This window comes from Ambystoma mexicanum, chromosome 7q (assembly GCF_040938575.1).
Source record: "Ambystoma mexicanum isolate Mex_15411 chromosome 7q, UKY_AmexF1_1, whole genome shotgun sequence".
NCBI lineage: Eukaryota > Metazoa > Chordata > Amphibia > Caudata > Ambystomatidae > Ambystoma > Ambystoma mexicanum.
This window is the reverse complement of record NC_090941.1, coordinates 307,807,961-307,820,273: the sequence shown is the minus strand read 5'-3', so window position 1 is coordinate 307,820,273 and position 12,313 is coordinate 307,807,961. Positions and strand designations below refer to the sequence as shown.

Genomic DNA, 12,313 nt, shown 5'->3' with positions numbered 1-12,313 from the left:
ATCAAAAGTGTAATGGGTGAAGATGCATCTGGGAAACACCAAGGATAGTTGGGATAAACACATTTTCTGGTCCCTCCCTCTCTTTCCCATTTGTAACAGACATACATATAGAATATTTGTATGACAGTAAACAAACTTTAACACTTAAAATGTTAACTATTACCTCTCAGTGTACAGCCCAACCTACCAGATTGCATAATGTTATGCCAATTAGAGGACATGAACCTGCACCCTTGCTATTGGTAAACCTGTACTCTCATTCTTAGCCACTGTATCTAAATGCACAATGCAACGCATTTTGCATTATAATATGGTGGTCAAATATGTTATCAACAAAGATAAATCTGGGAGCTAGAAATGCTGTTTGGGGTAAACAAATGTGGTGCTCTCTCTAAGCCATAGGAATGTGCTAAGCCATGTGTAATGGAAATAAATAAAAAGCAATATTTTTATAACAGTTAACAAACCTTAAACATTTAATCTGTTTGCTGCCAACTACAAATTCAATTTACCATTTTGTGTAATTTAATGCAAACATGAGAAATTTTAACCTGCAACCCTTCCACTATTGAACACATGCTCTAACTTGAAAGCCACAGCACCTTTCTGCACAAAACATAGCGTTGTGCATTATGACGTGGAGATCAAATGTGTACTGGATGAAGATGCATCTGGGGGCCAGAAAGGTTGGTTGGGGTACACATATGTTGAAACTAGTGTTGGATTTATACGTTTCATATAACTCATTGAGCTGAGATATGAAAACAAAAAAATGTGTCTCTATTAGTAGAATTTGCAAACTTCGTTTGATAAGAGTTGGCAACGAGTTTGTAGATTGTGGTTGCAGCACACGTTTCTATTGCATGGGCCACAATAGGTACCAATAACAAATCTCCAATGTTGGGCTAGAGCTGCTAAAGTTGTTATGCACTATTTGCACACCTTGTTCACTTTGTCGGTACATATATATGTACCTTGCACTTTAAGCGGCAACATTTTTACTCTATTTTACACATGTTTATAAAATATATAGTCATTTTTTGTAAATATATGTATTTGTGATTATGTATGGATCATGTGATTTACCTTTGTTAGGATAGCTATGAAGGCATCCCATTTTTTTATAATTACAATTAAACAAATGTATTCATAATCAGTTATACTGTCCCCCTTCATGTACCTATTTACTGGTTTAATATTGATGGTCTCTCTCTCTTTGCCATTTGTAATGGCAATAAAGAAAAGGCAATATTTTTTTAACGGTAAAAATCATTAAAAAGACTGCCACTTGTGAACACATGCTCTAACCTCAGAGCCACATGATATTTCTTGACAATAAATAATAATAATGCGCAGCTTATTATTACCTACAGTGTGTGGTGTTCATTTATTGACCTCGGACCGCCGGGATTCGAACCTGCGTTAACAGGCTCTGCACGATGTCAAAGCGAGCTACTCGCTGTGCCACTTGACCGGCTTTCTGCGTTATGACGTGGAGTTCAAATGTGTAATGGATGAAGATGCATCTGGGAACCAGAACGGTTGGTTGGGATACACATATTTCCTGGTCTCTCCCTCTGAGCGTTTTGTAATGGAAATACACACAAAACAATCTTTTTATAACAGTAAAGAAATGTTACGTAGTACCTCTCAATGCACAGCTCAAAACTCAATTGCGAGCACGTTTATCCCAATGACACAGTGTAAACCTGCAATCTTACCTTTGGTGAACTCATGCTCTAACCTCTGAGCCACTAAATGTCCTGTAAGGGAAAACAGCTTTTTGCATTATGGCATGGGCCAAAGGTGTAACGGATGAAAATGCATCTGGGAGCTAGCAATGCTGGTTGGGATAAACATAGGTGCTGATCTCTCTCTAAAACATTTGTAATGGAAATAACCATAAAACAATATTCTTGATAACAGTACAAAAAATAAAAAATGTAAATTGCACCAATTTCCTCCCAGCATATGGGAAGACCTTACAGTTTGAGTAATATCAGGCCAACAAGTGGACTTTTTTTGTTAACATTTTTTTAAAGGAAACAGTCAAATGTATTCAAATATGCTCTTTTAAACACAATGGGCCTCATTACAGGGTAGGCGGTAAACCATGGCGCTATTAGCGCCATGGTTCATGCCGGTAATTTACCGGTACTGCCTTGGGGGAAAGGGGAATTACCGCCCCATTCCAAGGTTGGCGGTGCGGTAATTCCCCCTTCCACCATTGCCCTTCCCCATTCCCATTTTTGCCCCATAGGGCATAATGGGAATGGGGAAGGCGCTAATTACGGTACCGCAAATTGCGGTACCGTAATTAGCTACCTGGGTCCCTTTGCGGGTTGGTTTTTAACGCCTGCAAAAAGCAGGCGTTAAATTCCCCAACCCACAAAGGGACCTCGTAGTAAGGCGGTAAGTATTTACCGGTACCGGTAAAATACCGGTACCGGTAAACCCTGACCGCCTACCGTGTAATGAGGCCCAATGATTTGCATTTGTGTCTGCTCATAAAACAGCACAAGATGGTTAATTATGTGAATTTTTAAGTCTCTTCCACGTCTTTGTAAAATCCTGATGACTTAGCAGCCCAGTGTGGTGCCTCAGCTTTAATGTTTTGGCTTGCCTTCTTCTCGATATTCATAGCCAACATCTGACTGCGGAAAGACTGGTTTTTGGTCTTCTCAATTACTTGCTGGTACAGAGAGATTGCATTATTACCCATCACTAGGTGGCCCAGTTTTGAATCAATTTTTGCATCCAGCCTTACATTTCGGATGAAATTGACAAATCCATCTTCGCAGCATCGTCTGGTGTCATGAGCAATTTATCAGCCAGCATACTGAGGCTAATGCACTGATGAATGCGACAAAATGTTTAAAAAATAAAAAGACGAGCATTTTCAATGAAGTCTTCAAGGCAGGACACCAAGAAAATGTCATTCACCAACACCGATTCACATTCACGTAGCTTTTTCTCTGCACCATCAAAGTCAAAATGAACATACAATAATTCCACAAACTCTGTAATAGGGTATTTGTAATTATAAGACTCCTGCTGAATAACTTTGACCAAATATTTAAGGACTTGCCTATGTTTTCTGCCATCTTTGTTTGTAATTACTGCAGTCGTCAAATATCAAAGGATACATGGGCAGGTAATCTGAATTGCATTAAGGTAATGGGGCTGTTACAAGAAAAGATCAATGATGTTGTCTCTGTCTTTCAGGTGGTTGAAAAACACAAGTGGACTTGAACCAACCTTGCCAATGGTTAACCCATGTGCTAACCTCTGAGCCACTGTATTTCTTTTTACGTTGTATATCTTTTTGCATTATGATATGGGGGTCAAAGGTGTAATGGATAAAGTATGTAGGAACTTGCAAGGTTGGTTGGGATAAACACATGTGTTTGTCTCTTTCTCTGAGGATTTCACAATGCAAACAGAGATACGCCAATATTTGTATAACAGTAAAACATGTTAAAAATGAAACATCTTAGCTATTTCCTCCCAACACAAAGTTTAAGCTACTGATTTGAGCATTTTCATGCTAAGAGAACATGAACCTGCAACCATGCCATTGTTGATCCCATGCTGTAACCTCTGAACCACTTTGTCTTATTGTAACTGCGATAACGTTTTGCATTATGATATTGGGATCAATGGTGTAATGGGTGAAAATGCACCTTGAATCCAGCACGTTTGGTTGGAAGAATCACATGTATTGGTGTCTCTCTCTGAGCCATATGCAATGGAAATAAGGACAAAACAATATTTTAATAAGAGAAAAAAATGTTAAACATTCAAAGGGTTACATATGTCCTCTCATTGCACAATTCAATTTACCATTTTGAAAATGTTTTACCAGTGAGAGAACCTAAACCAAGATCCTTGCTCTAACCTTTGAGCCACTTGGTCTCCATTGGGAAAGCGTAGCTTTTTTCCATTATGACATTGGGGTCAAATGGATAAAGAAGAAACGTGGATATAGCAGTGCCGGTTGTGTAAGCCATTTGTAATAGAAATAAGGCTAAAGCAATATTGTTGATAACAGTAATACAACATTAAAAATTGCACCAATTTCCATCCAAAGCACAAAGGGTCGACTTTGACTACTTGTATGTCAACAAGTGGACTTGAACCTGCAATATTGAGATTTGAAATCCCAGACCCTACTCTCTGCACCACAGGGGTTTTATTCAAGGAACATAGCGTTTTACATGATGACATGGGCGTCAAATGTTTGATGGATGGAGATGCATCTGGGAACCTGCAAGGTTGGTTGGGATTAGAAAATGTGATGGTCTCTCTCTCAATGAGCTATTTGGAATTGAGATAAAGATAAAAGTATATGTTCATAAGAGTAAAGGTTACACCCTTCTACTCCCAATGAACAGCTTAACCTACCAGTTTGAGGATTTTCATGCCAACAAGGGCACTGAATGGCAACGGTGGTTATTTAAAAGCCCATGTTCTAATATTTTAGCCACAGTATCTCATTTTTAGAAAACATAACATTTTGCATTATGATATTGGGATCAAAGGTGTCATGGATGAAGATGCATCTGGGAACCTGCAATGTGGGTTGGGATAAACACATTTGCTGTTCTGTCTCTGTGAGCCATTTGCAATGGAAATAAAGATAAAGCAATATTTTAATAAAGTGAAAAAAGATTTTAAATTACTATCTCCAAGCACAGGTTAACCTATCACTTTGAGTATTATCATGCCAAGAAGGGAATGTGTACCTTCAACCTTCCCAGTGGTAAGCACATGCTCTAAACTCTGTGCTACTGGCTCACCCTTCAAAAGATACATGGCCCTCCCTAGAATCATGGGCTTTCATTTCAGGCATTGCTCTATTGCCCTATAGCCCAGTGTGACCCAGGGCTGGGGAGCAGCCTAAATATTGCTGTGCGACACGAGGCGAAGGCACAATATTGTGTATGTGTGTTAGGCTAGTAGTTACCACTCCTTGCCTCATCAGACTGAATCACCATGGCCTAACCTGGCACCTGAGGTTAGATCCCATGCCCTATGCTTCTCTGAAGTTGCTCATCCAGTGATGTTTTTTGTTGCATTCTGGGATTTGTATTTCTGTTATACATATTTTAATTCCGCGACAGTAAATCCCAGAGTATACATCAAAGGTAGAACTGGAAGTGCATCTCCAAATTACCTGAGACGTGTTATTAGGATATATTTTTACTTTCCTCAGTGTGGCCACTTTTTTTGAGGGAATAAAAATGCAAACCAGTAACCTTTTGTTCGGGTCTCCTATGTATTACTCCAGGGCATCGGGGATGCAATGCCCCAGTCCTAGGTTTTCGTTGCTCTATCCATTTCATTCTGGGAGGTGCAGTCTTGCAGTGCTTCAATTAAATAAAATGGATTAAAGTAAAAGAAAAGCCCAGCACTCGAATATGGGGTGCCCAGTGGTGTCCTCAGTGACATGGCGAGATGTGGCATCCTTCCTCAAAAGGCATGTGCTTAACCTGTTTTCTTTCGGTCACTGCTGAAAACAACTACATGCACTCACGTAGTGCACCATTTGTCACTCGCTAGTGGTGAGTTCAACCTTTGTGGCCTGGACATACACATATACATACAGGTCCGCAAAGAACATGGGCTACTGTGACATGCATACTTCAAAGGATTGATTGTAGGAATTTAGGCCCCCTGTGGCATGACATAATCTTACATGCCTCTTTTGCTCTCAGCCTATAATTTTGAAAGTAGTATCTTCCCTTTGCATTGTGGTTTTTCCCATCTTTCAGATTCCCCTCTCGTACCAGCTGGATCTTTTGCTTGGCCTCCTCCTTTTTGCTGAGCTTTATGATATGATATGATAGGTTATTTATAACGCGCTTAATACCCAGAGGTTTCTAAGCGCGGACCTGGGGATCGAACTTGTGTTACTCCGTGTCATCTTGCTTCCAAGGCAAGCACATTGCAGCTGAGCTATCCTCCCGGGACTACCTTACATCTCTTAGTCCTGGCTTCCTAGCTACCCATGCTCATGTTCATATTGATCATCTGACTTCCACTGCCGGTGCTCTGGTCTGGCTTTGCCCTCTGGCTCCGTGCCATATGTAGACAATATGCCAAATATGTTTTCTTAACGTGGTGTTCGAGGCTGTACAAGAAGGCCCCGGAATGGGTTCAACTGTGGATTAGTCTATGACTGATATCTAGGTGCTCTTGATGTTTGTCTTTCCATGTATACACTGTGCCTCTTTTCCGTGTACTGCCTTTATCATGCATGGTTTATTAGTTAATACCTACCAAGATGTTGTGAACTATGCATCTACCAGTAGAATGAAAAAACACACCCACAGAGGGATTGTTTTTAGAATTCTACACCACTGTAGCTACTGCCTTTCCTCCAGTATTGTGCCTAGTTGTGCTTGGCAACCCTTTGGGAATTGTTTTCAATGGCAAGACTGCAGGACGGTAGATACATCGACATGTTGAGAAATGTTTAAACATTCCCTCATTGGCCCTGCGATTTGCCTCCAGCGCCAGACCATGAGGTGAGGAGACTCAAGCTGTTAAATTACTGTTGCGTTCATTTAAAATAGGAGAAAGAAAGAGTGGGGAAATGGTATCATAGTGGGGCAAAGGAAACCTTGTGTGTCTCCGAGATTTGAAAGGTCCGTGACAGCAGTTACTGTATGGTCACCCAGCAGGCTCGGACTGGCCTATAGGGCAATAGGCCTATGGCCGAACCAAAAATGCAAAATGCTGGGGTGGGCCAGTCTTTTTGATCAAAGTAGGCCACTTTTTTGTCCAATGTGGGACAGTTTGATGAGTTTCTTCATTATGAGGCTAATAGTTTTGACAAGTGTTGCTGAATAAATATTCTTTAACATGAATAGCCATTTGCATCTGTAGGACACCTTTTATTGATGCCGGAGACAATTTGATGGCCCATTTCGACCCTGTCACCCAGTCACAGATCCTCAGGTATATTAGGAAACTAATGATCAGGAAGGCAGCCCTTTCTCCCCTCCCCCGCCCCCTCTTTCCGTGAAAATGTGTCTACTAAACGTAGGTGTTCATAGTAGAGTAAATAGAGTAGACAATCTTTCGTCTTTACCACTATTCTGCAAAAGCAAACTGCAGCACTCGAAAGTTAAAAAATATTTCCAACTATTCACATTCATTGTGTTGCCCATTTTTGGATAACTCGGATATATATGAGGTCATTCAAGCATTCAACTCATTAGTATTAAGCTTCTTGCATATGCTGAGGTAAAAGGTGTCTTCAGCATCTGCAGGTCCCTTGTGAGATGAAGTGCCCTAAAGAACTTGCCAGAAAACTCAAACATGTTATTAATTACTAAACAAGTGTTAGGAAGAAGATTTATAGCTCACTCTGTAATGTGCTCTGATATTTCCTTTCACACCCAACATACACGGCAGTGTCTGCCTTTACACCTTCTCTTAATTTCACTGGTTCCTTTTCGTACACTTGCATTCCCAGAATAAAGAGGCATCCGTTGAATGCCTTATACTCGTCCATTTTCTAGAATGCAGCGCTGGCGGCAATAGTTCCTAAGTGCATAGACGTGCTTAACAGCCTAGCACTTAAGGGGCTAACACCAAGGGTATGTTGGGTATTCTGCTGTCTTTTGGATGTATTGGTACTTGTAGTCAGTTCACCAGGTTTTAACATGATGCCTGTCTTTCAACCAAGATCTATTAGACAGTTTGGTGCTTCTCTGTTTACCATAATGCAGACCTCAGCATCCAGCATCTCAGCATCCATTCCTATCTTGCATAATTTCTATGACATGCGTTGGTACTTCTGTTACCCACAATGTAGCGTATCTTTCCCTAAATAATCTCTCTATGTTAAATGGGTTGGCACCCTTGCTACTATTTACCAGCATATGCCATTGACTTATCTCATAATATCTCTTCTTCCCAGGTGTATGTTTGAAGCATTGATAGTTGCTAAACTGTGCAAAAGTGTAATACTGGTTTGCCCAATATGCAATTACAGATATGGCACACTGCTTAATCTGCAGGCCAAGGACAGATATGTTCACCCTCTGCTTGAGTCACAACCTTGAACATGGCAGGGGGTCTCAGCGTACCTCAATTTCTCTTCATCCCATCTCAGCTTATTAAGTCTCTCAGCTCGCTCAGCCTTTGGACTATTCTTTCACATTGGTCACTAGTTGCTCTCCTGGTCTTTCAGCTTTCTTGGGCCCATCTTTCTGTTGGGTCTCTCAGCTATTTTGAACTTCTTAGCTCTCTGGGCAGTCATAGAGGTTTACGGCTGCTCAGCTCTCTTGGCCTGCTCAGCTCTCGTTATGCTCGCAGGGGTCTTGAGCAGCTCAACTCTCATGGTCTTCGGTCATTCGTTTCTGTTGGGCCACCCAGCTCCTTTGGCTGCCTTAGAGTTTTGTGGTCACTCAGCTCTCTGGGTCTTCTCCAACTTTAGGGATCTCCTGGCCTGGACATATATCCTGTGGCCATTCAGCTCTCTTTCCCTTCTCAGAGTTCCTGGGGTCTTCCACTCTGTTCGCTGATTCAGCTCTTTCTGCCCATTTCCGGCCTTTTCCCACAGCATTCAGTCCCCCATTTCCTTCCTTTGGCTTGTGTGTTCCTCTGCTGCCAGTTTTCAGCTGCCCCCTTTGCCCTGCCTTGTGGGTACCCAGCTTCAACATTGTAATGCTTACAATAATCAATTTCAAAATGTCCCTTTTCAAAGTCACATGATGGTCAACAAATACGTGATGGCAGAAGGATAGAGGTCGAAGATCTAAGACGTAGCTTGTTGTGTTGTGGTCCCAAGTATGGTGTTGGCATGATGAGATTGTCAGTAACTACCTTAACCTTTAATTATAAACATAATATCTGCACTGTGATCTGCTTATAAGTGATGAGATCTGTGAGCAGGAAAGTGCCCCCAAGGAATGTAGTGGAGCCATATGAGAAGAAGGCTAGTCATCGGTATATAGCAGGAAGGTATCTTTAAGCAGTAGATATGGTCTTAGTGGAGGATTTCTATTCCAGCTTCACTTCACAACTTTGATCTCTTGTCCACGAAAAGATTTGGGAGAACCACCTACTCCTTGCCTCTGGAGTTCAGAAGCAGCACATCAACAACTTGTATTGTACTTGCCTATTGACCGCACATAGAGTGAAGAGAGATCCACAAAGTATGCCACGGGCTTGCAAGGCAGAGCAAGGTCTTTTTGGGGTACCATATTAGCAGGAACTGCTATTTTGCTATTGACGGTTAGGATAGAATTGATATTGATTTCGGTTGATGTTATCTATTTGTTCTAAAGTTTGTTTAATCTCTGACAACATTTTGAAAAGGAAGCATATCTAGGGCTGTATTCGCGTATTTCTACTTTGTAAAACATTGCATCAGTGCAGTCCTGAGAATATGCAGAGTTGGTGTTAAACATGGGATACACTCTTCGCTGGGGGCTGCCATCTTAAATTAACATTTTCCAGTGGGCTTTGCTGTGATGAATCACCAAAACAGTTTCCTGAATTGCGTAGCAGAAGGCATTGCATGGCAGCGTGCTTCCCTGTAAACAGCGGAGTCAGAAACTAAGATTCGATGAGCAGGAGATAAAACCAGCTCCTGGGTGCCGGGCATCACCCTGTAGGCAGGAGCGAGTACACTGCACACTGCAAATCTAACGTCCACGTGAGATGCCCACTTTAACATTAAATGTTTCCTAGATGTGTCCTAATTCTTCTTTATTTACATTTCCAACATTTCCAAGCATTCAAAGTTACTAATAATGTAACATACCTATGTTTGTAACTCAACAGTTGCCCAATGGAATGGAGTCAAAGGTAGCTTGTGGGAACTGTTTGATTGAAGCTAACCAGGCTCTCCTAGGGTTGAAGCAGGAGCTAAACAGCTCCCAACAATTTAAAACCCTGAACAGGAGTACTTTGCAAATGTACTTTGAGAGAACAAGAGGCCTAAAACACCTGAAAAGAGCCAGAGGTCTTGAAAACCAAAATGTTGGCATGAGAGCATCCAACCAGATGATGATAGTATCTGACATTAGCTGGAAGAGTGAGCTGGGCACTATATGTTGATAGGAGAGTTGGTCTAGTATTGTATCTGTATTGTGCTTAAGGTGACAATAAATTGAGCTTGGCACTATATCCGTGGAACCTTATGTAAGCATATGAGCAGAGCACTACATTGCTAGGTATTATACATTGTGAGCTGGAAAATTGTGCAATGAGAGCGTATTACGAGTAGCAAGAAGTGAACTAGGCACTATATTCCTGACACTACGTTTAGAGTGTTAAGAAGTGTGCAATTGCCTTTGTATCCCCAAGACTGTATTTAAAGTGTCAAACAAGACTGTTAGATAAGACAGAGAACCGGATGGAGACTAATAACCCTACCAGCTGGAATAAACTAATGAATGATGGTTATCTCTTGCACATCGAGCTCCGTTTTTTCAGAGACTAGACCACTCTTTTTCATTGTAGAGAAAGCTATACAGCCAACAGGTGTTTATCTCAGGACCAATTCTGTAAAGAATATAGTCTATTGAATCATATCAAGTGTCATGTATTCAGCTGGTCTACCACAAATGTTAATTACTCATTTGTTTGAATGAAGTATCAAATTCTAATATCAAAGCTGGTGCCTTCTTAGCGTACACAGCACCCACCCGATTGTGAGATTTGTGGCTCTTGTTGGCTGAAAGTGAGTGGATTGTGTTTCCTTTCTAGCCATGATAGAGAGATGACCTTTGTTACTTTCCGATGTCTCAAACAACCTGCTTCAGTTATCATCACATCAATAGAGAATGTAATTGATGAGCATCATTACCTCCGGTCAAATACCAGGAAGGCAGCAGGGGGACAAACGCCTGGTCTATAAAATGTGCCCTTTGTGTTGTAGTCCTCAACTGGACCATGGGAGGGTGTCAGCATGCACCCCTGCACCTGCGGGTCCGAGGGTGCCATAGCATACAAATACATGCAGGAGCAAGCTTGTGGAACAACCTTCCTTTATTGCCCTCTACATGCTTCTGTCCCAGGCTCTAGTAGCCCCTCCTCTTCCTCCCCTGTCCCTCATGCCAAGTCCTTCCTCCTCGCCTTAAGGTGGCCCCTCACTTTAAGGTGGCATGCTCACTTTCACCCTGCAACACCTCCCCCCTGCTTAACATCTTTGTGGGGTCGGTGGCTTGTGTTGCGATCTTGACGGTCGCTGCTGCGTGGGCCTTGCTCTTGTTAGCCGTTGCTCCTGTGTCCTCCTCCTTCAGTCTCTCCATTCTTTCAGATCGCTCCGTTTCCATCGTTGTCCTGCAGTGTTCATTGCTAATGCCATTCTCTCCTTGCAGGATACTCCTTTGTCTACTGCTGATGTGATTACTGTGCAGTAGTCACATGTTTGAGTGACCCTTCGTGACATTCAGCGTGCAGTCTTGTTCTTTCCGGTGGCTCCCCTTTGGGCTTCCTTTTGTTGTGGGTGTCCTTCTCCTTACTGTTCTGTCCTGTGGTCCTTCTATCTGGGCTTCCTTTCCTGTGGTCCTCCTTTTCTTGCTGCCCTCCTTTCTGGGCCTCTTTTTCTGCTGTCCTTCTTTCTGGGCATCTAGTTCTGCTGCCTGCTTTTCTGGGCTCCATTTTCTGCTCTCCTCTTTTCTGAGCTCCATTTTCTGCTGCCCTCCTTTCTGGGCTCCATTTTCTGCTGCCCTCTTTTCTGGGCTCCTTTTTCTGCTGCCATCCTTTCTGGGCTCCTATTCCTACTGCCCTCCTTTCTGGGCTCCCATCTACTCTGGGCCTCTTGAGCCTTCCTGCTACTCGTGCGGCGGGCTGCCGCCTGTGTGGGCGGATTGCCTTCCTCTCATTTCTTGCTGTTGGGCGGAGTGCCCCCTTTTCGCTGTGGGTGGAGTGCCTCCTCTTCCTCCCACCTTTCCTTGCCCCCCCCTCTTGGGCAATCTTCTCTTGGGGTCATCTCATTTGCCATTGCCTCTGGGTCATCAAGAACTTCCCCCATCACCTGCTCTTCGCGGTACTGCTATCCTGTCGTTCTCCGGTCCCGCTGTCAATCCGGTCTCCTCCTTGCTTCTTATCTCCCTTAGTGGCCCTCTGGCGCCATACTCCTTGTTTGCAGCAGGCAATTTTATGTCCTGCTCCTTATGCCATCGGTGGTCTTCTACATGCTGGGTGCACCATGAGTTTTACGTGGCAATCGTCCTTGTGTCGTTCCTGTGTTGGCTCCTCTGCAACAACACTGTTGTAAAGCGTTCATGCTTGACCCACTATGCTGTGTTTCACTGGGCTAGCTGCTAGACTGCTGAGAGGATTAGCT

The 12,313-nt window shown here is 42.7% G+C and overlaps 1 pseudogene; it reads right to left on the bottom strand.

Annotated features, from left to right (window-relative positions):
* Positions 1 to 2,542: 2,542 nt before the first annotated feature.
* Positions 2,543 to 11,654, bottom strand: LOC138528041 (eukaryotic translation initiation factor 3 subunit E-B-like; annotated as a pseudogene).
* Positions 11,655 to 12,313: the final 659 nt, after the last annotated feature.